This window comes from Pseudoliparis swirei, chromosome 5 (genome assembly GCF_029220125.1).
Source record: "Pseudoliparis swirei isolate HS2019 ecotype Mariana Trench chromosome 5, NWPU_hadal_v1, whole genome shotgun sequence".
Taxonomy (NCBI): domain Eukaryota; kingdom Metazoa; phylum Chordata; class Actinopteri; order Perciformes; family Liparidae; genus Pseudoliparis; species Pseudoliparis swirei.
Window position 1 is genome coordinate 17,592,805 of NC_079392.1, and position 9,687 is coordinate 17,602,491.

Consider the following 9,687-nt stretch of genomic DNA (forward strand, 5'->3'; position numbering starts at 1 on the left):
CATGGTGCTATCAGGATGGACTAGCAGGAAGTGGTTGTTTCTGCTGTCCAAATATGGATGTACAATTCATGTTCATTTTAAACAGTGACAGGCTTGTTAAGTTCTTCCACATGTTGGATGCACATTTAATTGTCCAGGTGAAATAATCAAATTAGAAAAATTCAAAGATATAAGCCTGAGAACAATCCTTGAAAAGAAAACATGAAAATATGAATGAACAGTTATACAATTACTTCCAATACCATTGATTCCTCCTTTACTCATTAAAATCTGTTTTTAATACATTTTAAAATTATTATATGTCTTTATAGCCTTGAAAATCTAAGATATAGGGTGAGGAGCTACGACATCCTGAGGGAGCTTAGAGTCGAAAGGATCCAGCTGAGGTGGTTCCGGCATCTGATCAGGATTCCTCCTGGACGCCTCCCTTGAGAGGTTTCTTGGCCACATTCAACTGGTAAAACGCCCCAGGATAGACCTATAATATGATGGAGGGATTATACGTATATATTGTCTGGCCTGGTAAATGCATTGATTTCTGCACACATCTTAGAATATGTTTTTCGAAATATGTGTATCTAACAGTTTTACAGATGAGTATATATAAATATGATTTTTTTTAAATCCTCCATTCCAATCCCATTGAAAAAATATGTCTACAGAAGTATAAACACTTGGCAAAAGTACTCAAACCCGCTTCTTTGGTAGTTCCTGCTCCAGAAGGTGTCTCCAGCACCTCTTTTTGCCTAAGTGAATCATACATAGACTCACAAGGAGAAAGCAATACCAGCGTCATTGTTGCTGCTGGTAATAATCTCTAAGTGTCTCTTGAATTACTTGATTAATCAAACTAACACACACAGATATATCAGACCTGTTAGCATTCAAATGGATAGCATTCACAAGGAGCTCTACCTGAGAAATAAGTGAAGGCAGATTGGAAGCCTGACGAGATATTTCCCACGTCCAAAGTTGTATGGAACACATTACTGTGCCCTGTAATGCCTGCAGATCCCAAAGATATTCTAAAACTCTTTGGACTGATGAGGTCCTTGGATCACACACACAGCACAGACTGTTATGTGGGGCGAGGTTTGGACCCAAACGCAGCAGGCAGAGTTTCAAAAATAAAAAAAGTTTCTTTAATTGTTCACTGAGCAGAACCACAGTCTGGCAACAGGAGAGAAACAACAGGAACAGGGACAAGAACAAAAATGACCAGACACCAAACAAGCAGAAGGACACAGGCTAAATACACTGGGGAAACGAGACACAGGTGGAGACACAGGTGGAAACAATCAGGGCGTGGCTGGGAACAAAATAGACAAGCACAGGGAACGAAGCACAGGGAAACAGGAAACAAGACAGGGACTTCAAAACAAAACAGGAAACACTCCAAATCATAACACAGACAAGCATGACGGACTGACCCGTCTGCATGTTCTCTTTGTACTTCTGGTAACTAAACACAAAACAATTGAAGACACAACCCCCCTCGCACACAAACACACATACAGATCACACAAACAGAGGCAGTCAGTTTCGAATGAGTCATCATTGCACGGGTCCATAGAGAAATCTCAGTAAATCAGCACTCATTTTCCTATCAGCACTAATAATGTGCTCACCACTAACAGTCCGGTATTATTGAAGTTCCCTAGTGGTAAGTGGCTCAACATGCCTCCGATGTTTTGGTGTCTGAGGTCACATCCTTAAAGGAATTAAAGGGCTTATAACCCCAACTCTACATTTAAGTGCATTTATCTCACTAAGCCAAAGGCAAGCTTACAAGCTCTTGACAAAAAAAGGCACAGAGTTTCACAGGTTTTTTTGGGGGGGTAAAACAAAAGTGATCCGAAAAGTGTTTTGGGCCGCAGCTGCTAATGAAAGAGAGGTGAAAGCCCGCATGAGATTTGGTAATAGTGATTAGAGTTTGAAAATAGACATTTTTGGGAATATACATTAAAACAACAATAATAATGTGCCGTAATAAAAGTAATGATAAGCTGTAACGGAGTGGGCAGAAAAGAATGTGAGCCAAATATGTGTGTGAAAAATAAGCAAATGACAAAGTAAGTAAGTAAGTAATTTATTTTCCATAAGTACATACAGGACTGTCTCAGAAAATTAGAATATTGTGATGAAGTTCTTTATTTTCTGTAATGCAATTAAAAAAACAAAAATGTCATGCATTCTGGATTCATTACAAATCAACTGAAATATTGCAAGCCTTTTATTCTTTTAATATTGCTGATTATGGCTTACAGCTTAAGAAAACTCAAATATCCTATCTCTAAATATTAGAATATCATGAAAAAGTATACTAGTAGGGTATTAAACAAATCACTTGAATTGTCTAATTAACTCGAAACACCTGCAAGGGTTTCCTGAGCCTTGACAAACACTCAGCTGTTATAAATCTTTTTTTTTACTTGGTCTGAGGAAATATTAAAATTTTATGAGATAGGATTTTAGAGTTTTCTTAAGCTGTAAGCCATAATCAGCAATATTAAAAGAATAAAAGGCTTGCAATATTTCAGTTGATTTGTAATGAATCCAGAATGCATGACATTTTTGTTTTTTTAATTGCATTACAGAAAATAAAGAACTTTATCACAATATTCTAATTTTCTGAGACAGTCCTGTATATAACGTGTACATACTGACAAACATTAACAGAAAAAATTTACGAATGGAGGACCGTCCAAAACCGAGGTCTGTAGGCTCCTCTGAGATGAGGAGTTGGACGGCCCCTCCCCTAACCCTTTAACCCCCCCCCTCCCAACTACTACAGGCACACAGACAGTACACACACATATGGATGAAAACATAAAATGTCGTACAAGCAACAACAAAAAAACCAAAACAAGAAAAAGTAAAAGAAAACCAAAAGAAAAAGAAAAAGAAAGAGACAAAGTAAAAATAATAATAAAAGACAAATGTGAACTACTGATAACTTAGAAAAAAATAATAATATCACGAACATAAAATTATGTATGTACATTTTATTTTAAATATTTTTCCTCTATTGTACTGTGCCGCCAGGCTGTATATCAATATAATAACTTTCAAGATGAAGTGAAATGGCGTTTAAGTCGAGAACCAAATGCCTTGGTGCTGGATGCCGATTTGACCTCGTCTGGAATTTGTCTCCAGAGCTTTGGACCTCTACAGATGAAGCTTTTAAATACAATGTCGACTGTATGTTTATTTATATGAATGCCACCACGCAGCCGCGTGTTATGGTCGTAGACATGTGTGTTCCTAGTGAACATACTTAACAGATTGTGTGGCAGATTGTTATTCATAAATTTGTACATAGAAATTCCTGTCTGACACTAATGTAGATCTGTAAATCTCAGAATGCCCAATCTCTTAAAAAGCGGCTCAGTGTGTTCGTTGTTCTTCATGTTGCAGATGATCCGCACAGCCCTTTTTTGTAAAATCTCGAGACATTTGACCTGAGTTTTAGCTGCGGATCCCCAGAGCATATTACAATACAAGAGGTGCGGATGGACAAGGCTGTGGTACAACAAACGCAGATTTTCTGTTGAGAGTATATTTTTTGCGGAGCGCAGGGCAAATGTGCCGCTTCGTATACGCTTCCGACAACTGTCAATTTATTGATGCCAGCGCAAATTGTCGTCAATATAGACACCAAGGAACTTGGTGCACTGGACTTTTTCGACATTAACCCCGTCAATCTCAAGCCTAAAATCTTGATCTGGGAGATTATTTGATTTATTTATGAGCATATAATTAGTTTTCTGTGGATTTAGAGATAACTTGTTAGCTTTGAACCAATCCGATACGATTTTTAGCTCTTCATTTGCAGTTTGATATAAGTTATCGTGGTCCTTCGATGAAATATAGATAGTTGTGTCGTCAGCAAAGAGGATGCTTTTAACACGTTTTAAGACTTTTGGAAGGTCATTTGTGTACAATATAAATAGCAGGGGTCCTAATACAGAACCCTGTGGTACTCCACAAGTTATATCATATGATTTTGAGTTGAACCCCTTATATTTCACATATTGTTTTCGATCACGAAGATAACTTTTAAACCACTCGAGTGCCGTACCTCTAACACCATAATGGCTCAATTTTATTTAAAGTATTGAGTGGTCAATCGTGTCAAAAGCTTTAGAAAGGTCCAGGAATAATGCCAGAGTGTTCTCTCCGTGTTCAAGTGCAGTGTAGGTGTCAAACAGAAACTCAGTGACCGCGTTCTCAGTCGAGTGCTTTGGTCGAAAACCGTATTGGCTTCCGTATAACAAGTTATGCTTTGCAACACCTTCCCCTCCCTCAGCAACCACTACTTATTGTGCTTTACACTAATTTGTGTGAATTAGTCAGAAATTATACAGCTACCGTCGCCGACAGCTGCGTCTCATTCCTAGGCTAGAGACTGACGTGTCCCTTTGAGACAATTGTTTTCTAATTAGACCAATTAGCCACATTGTACCTAATTACCTGCTGTCATTTAGCCTCATAATATTACTTACAAACACTTCTTAAAGTAAAATGGAGTCACTTTCTGAGCCTCAAACTTCAGTGTTTAGGCCAACAAATGAGAGCATGCCAGCTGTTTCGCAGTCTTTGTCTGATGATTTTCAATACCTTTGCCAGGATTCTTGACTTATAATGCCTATAACAGTTGGTATAATGCAATAAAGGGAGAGACATGTGACCTCCTGTCTAAAACCACATTGCTGTTTAATCGCCTTTAATCCACTGATATTCCATATTGCTAAGCAGGTCATGTCATATTTGTTTTCTTCCATTTTTAGCAAGGTCAAACAGGTTACCTGTCTATTATTCTCATCCAAAACTGAACTTTTGTTCGGACAATACAGTTACCATTTTGCATCAGCTATCTTAAATCTTCAGACAAATTCATACCGTTTTGGGTGCCTTCCAACTACATGGCAAAAGTTATTGAAGGTCTTGTAAACTGTAAACCTTTGATGAAGGATGTGTCATGTCAAAAATCACTGAGACATTGACTGCCCAGTGCATCATACAGATAATAGTCCACTTTTCCTTTTCAAGATACTGTATTCTTTTCCTCTTGGTTTTGCGGCTGTTTTAGTGCTTTTTTATCTCTAAAAAATCAGTGAAAGGGATTATAACACATGGAAATATCTGAAACAAAGAGGGACATTCTAATCAATGCCGGAAAAAACATGTGTCTCGACAGTTGCGGGTCAAAAATCTTGTAACTAACCTGAGCTTGATTTTGGTAAGATGTTAAGAATTTAAAGACATGATTTGACACAATATGTAAAGAAGCAATGCCAGTGTCAACAATACCATTGCTCAATAATGGAAAACATTTCCTAAAAAATAACAGTTTCGGAAATTTTTGGTTTTCTGCCTGATTCCAAAATTATCAAAATGTCAAGACTTTTATCTTGATGACTGCGGCTGCTTTAAATCTAAGTAGTTCCTAGAATATTCTCAGAGTAGCATATGTTGAGGTTTCAAGCCACTGGTCCTCCTCCCACTGTGTAGCCGATGTTCTTACATGTTGTTCAGTGATCGCTCCCTACAGTCCTCTGCTCGGTTGAATACTAATTGCCTGAGAAGTGCAGAGTCAGTAGCAAAACAAAAACAAGGTCAGTCTTTTGAACAAGCCTGAAGAAGTGTCTCACACTTGCAAATACATCAAAGCGCACCACGGGTGAAAACAATACTGGGCCTGCTGCCAACTTCGGACTGATCTCTAATTATTATGAGAGTGCAGTTTTGCTCTCAATCATCCTTCAATCTAAAGCGGCTTGCTAGTGCAGATCCAGGAGGTCTTGTTACCATAATTTAGTGAGAAAAGACCCCTGCCCAATGTTCTCTCTTTATTTATCAGGCCTGTAATTTAATCTGAACTCTTGGTACTTGAGAGCGTTTGGTCAGTACACTCTAAAAAGAGAAAATCAAGGAAACTGGAGAAAGTATTCTTCAAATTGCAATTCAGAGTGATATTTAGAGAGCCGCTTTGGAAGTACGGTATGTAAACTGTCTTCAAGGAAATCTAAACTCTAAATCTGTAATATAGAATTCTGAGTTAGTTATTGGTTTCCTTGGAAAAAAACTGTTGAATCATTTGTTTAAAGGGTGGGCTCCACACTGGCAAAAAAAGAGTGTATGGAAGTCATTATTAAGCCTTTTTATTTCAAAGTACCCTATCACACTAATACCATTACTTCAAAGGCTTTAACATTAAGCGATCAGAGAGTTGAAGATTGTGTTGCACTTTGGTTGTACTGTCTATTTCTTACTACGCTTGTTAATCAGCAGATGACTGAGAATACACAATTTGACGTTAAATATTCCCAGATACACTCACCGACACAAAGTATTTATTATGTTGATTATTATTAACCATTATCATATTTGTTGTGTTTTAGCTTGTATTTACTTCTCAAGAACTGCATCTAAATTATTGTAATTTACGATGAACTGTGTGCATGACATTTTGACCTAAATTAACAGACGTTTCTTTTCCGGGCTGCATCAATCAGTCCCGACCTTTAGACTGTAGTCTGTTTCAGTTGGTTTTGACATGATTTTTGCTTTCTTTTCTCGTTTCTTTAATTCTTGCCAACTATGACGCTTCCATGTTAGTGTGAAATCCAGCATTCTTCTATTCTGGAATCATACTGTTCGATAAGACATCAAATGTAGCACACATTCCAGGATGGAATCAATAATACAGACTAGAATTACCAGTCAAGTTGCAATTTACATCGATGTCTGTCCAGACTCATATAATGTAGTAAAGACTGAGAGAATTTAACGAAAGCTACCATGTGTAGTTTTTGGTAAAATGGAATAATATATATATATAATACCGAATACCTCTTCAGGAATGGAGAGAGATTCATTTACAGTCATGACCACATAATCCAATATATATTGTCAACCCCAAAAAACCTAAAGCCTTTTGCATTGCCATTTAGCAGGAGCACAATCCCATTGAATATGTTGTGTATACGGAGCATATTGTCAATATATGGAAACTGATCATACCAACATGTTTTGGCTCTCCAATAATGTCTAACGGGGACAAATGATCCTGCAATAAATGTTGTTTTATCTGATGTCACCTTCTCACATATGACTTGTTTAGCTTGATGGGAAAGGTTTAGTTTCGGTAAATAATTTTCCTTGTGAAAAAGTGTGTGTTCAGTTGTGTTTGCATAAATACATCTTTACATATACTCTTGTGTAAAGAACACCACCGTCAACGTCATAGTCGGCAGATAACTTGTCCATTGGCATATATAAATATTAGGGCTGTCAATCGATAAAAAAAAGTAACTAATTAATCGCACATTTTGAAATTGCGATTAATTAATCGCGATTAATCGCGAGTAAAAGTTGTTTCCTTCTTTTTAAAGACAAAACTTCACACAGAGCTGTGTTTTCAAAGATGCTCCTACATATACAGTGCCAGCGAGGTATTTAATATCATGGATGATAAATTGTTTCTTCAGTGAAACATCAGATTAGTAAAAAAAAAGAAGTATATTGAGACCCCATTGGTCCTGTCATCTTTAACATTGAACAGCAGCAGAACCAGTGTAGTGGGGTCGGATGCATGTGTAATTTTTCTCAGTCATTTCAAATTGGTGTTAAAGTTTGGTTTTCACTTCTAAGTTGAAGTTTAGGGTCTATAGAAAAATTTGAGTCCGAGTGTCAAACACACAGATAAAAAATGGCCTCTAGGGGGCGCCGCAAAATATGTAAACTGCTACAACTTTTGATTAAATTAACCAAATTTAACAAATGAGGTATGTATGGATTCAGAATTAAAAGGAGAAACTGGTATGCTAAGCATTTGGTGACCAGATAAAAATTAATACACTTTTAGCCCAAAATATTACATGGACACAAGCGAAATTATGCTTTTTTAAAGATAAAGTCTGAAAATATCCTCACAGTTGCTAAGGAATTTTACTTTTTAATGTTATTTCACAAGTCAAGACTGTGTGGTGATTAAACTGAAATTGAAATGCTCCTCACTCTTCTATTCTATGCCCTAGGAGGCGCCGCAAAATGTAGTAACAGCCATGAACTTTCTATGTATTGATTTAGGATCAGGTGTCTCAACTTTTTTCAGTCAGTCAATCAATCAATCAATCAATCAATCAATCAATCAAGCCAACAAGCCATCATTTTATTCACAAGAAATTTTCACAAAAGAACTTTATATCTGGAAGAAAGTAAATCAATAACAATAAGAAGATAAACAATAGTTTTTCTGGCATTCAAAAAATGAACAGAGGACCATAGGGCTAACATTTATTCTGAGAACTTCACTCTACAATGATAACTATAATTTACTTCTTTGATTTATTCTATGTCAGTCTTAGAAGTTCTGACATGTGCACTTGCACAGACGTGTGCACTTTAACTTCGCCTTCATGCACTTGCACCGAGAACTGGCAGGTCGACTTGTACAAGTACTTGTACAACCACACTTCACATCTAGTTGTAATACGTCTTTGGCAAGTGGTATCGTAGTCCAAATGGGAAGAAGTTTGCTGTCCTCTTCTTTCCACCCATGGTCAGTGGGGTTGTTGTCAGGCATTATAGACCTAAATGAATGAATACATAAATGCATGGTTTTTTTGTGATTATATAGTACTCAAATCCATACAGGTGCATACATGTGGGCTGTTGTCCAGATGCTTGCTTGGAAGACACTCCTTTTGAGATGTAGATCCAAAGCATCCATTGTTGGGGGGATTCTTTCAACATCCCTCGTCTTCTGTGAGAATAGCCTCATTCAAGAAGATCAACATCATTTTCCTCATTTGATTCACTGGAGTACAGCCTACAGACAAAGTTTACTGCAACTTCTTTCAGCCTTGGAGAGGTTTGGAATGGAGTCTCAATGATGGTTGCGAACTCCTCTGTCAAGTGTGGAACTTCGTGCATCAATTTGCAGCAGGATCGCTTACCCTGAACTTGAAAGAAGATGTGCTGTCTGATCCCGTGAATGCGTGGAAGAGAGCCATGGCTTTACATGTTTCTGTGCCCAGTTTTGTGGCGAGAGTGTTCAGGAGATCATTCTTGATGTCTTTCCAGTTTTGAAGCAGATCCAGATTTCTGCAGTTGCATTCAAAGCCTTGATATGATGGAAATTACTCAGCAGGATTACGACAACATCTGTGTCTCCAGTATAGACCATCCCAACTGATGCTGTTTGGAGGGCATGGAGAAGATGCACTAGGACACGAGTGTCAGCTTCCTCGTGGTTGCAGCGATCCATTGGAGGACTGTTTCCAACATGGTGGACGCAATCATCTGCTGTTATGTAGACATCTTTGTCATCTGGGAACTGTCCATTTGTTACAAGCGCAGTTGACAGGAATGAAAACAGTTCTGTCTTATTATCCTCATTTGCCAGAAATGCCTGCCAATCTCTTGGGACTTTGGCAGTGCTAGAGATGCGTTGTCGGGTGCCTGATCCTCGCTTTTCTCTTGTTCCTCCTTTGATTGTCAAAGCACGATACTGGTCCCAGACGATGTCCACTCGTGTTGATCTTTTCTGGTCACGTTGAACTCTTGGGCAGAACACCTTGTCGAAGTAGGACTCAAAGGTCTTCCCTTGGACAGTCGTGCCAGGCAGTGAATGGATAAGTGCTCCACCATCAATGACAATGAAATCATAAAGATCTGGTG

The 9,687-nt window shown here is 38.0% G+C and overlaps 1 long non-coding RNA gene across 1 annotated transcript; it reads right to left on the reverse strand.

Moving 5' to 3' along the window:
* Nucleotides 1–8,161: 8,161 nt before the first annotated feature.
* Nucleotides 8,162–8,784, reverse strand: LOC130194290 (uncharacterized). The gene is made up of 2 exons (XR_008831806.1): nt 8,670–8,784; nt 8,162–8,597 (listed from the first exon to the last, which is right to left on the reverse strand). It is a non-coding gene; the product is annotated as an uncharacterized LOC130194290 (long non-coding RNA).
* Nucleotides 8,785–9,687: the final 903 nt, after the last annotated feature.